Below are 205 nucleotides of genomic sequence, written 5' to 3'. Positions count from 1 at the left end.
CCTCCCTTTTGAGCCAAACCTTAACGCCAAGTCTTTCGGAAAGCTTAGGAGAGAGCTGAAGAGGTGAGACCCGAGATCCGAGAACATGGCGGAGACACTGACAACATAGGATCTTCGATGGCATTGGGGACAGAGGAAGAGGGAATTGTGGTGATTTCATTGGCGGCAGGCTGAGGGTGGGTTGGTGAGGGCGGCGGTGATGAAG

The sequence above is a fragment of the Arachis ipaensis genome, chromosome B05 (assembly GCF_000816755.2).
Source record: "Arachis ipaensis cultivar K30076 chromosome B05, Araip1.1, whole genome shotgun sequence".
Classification (NCBI taxonomy): Eukaryota; Viridiplantae; Streptophyta; class Magnoliopsida; order Fabales; family Fabaceae; genus Arachis; species Arachis ipaensis.
This window is presented reverse-complemented; position numbering follows the sequence as displayed.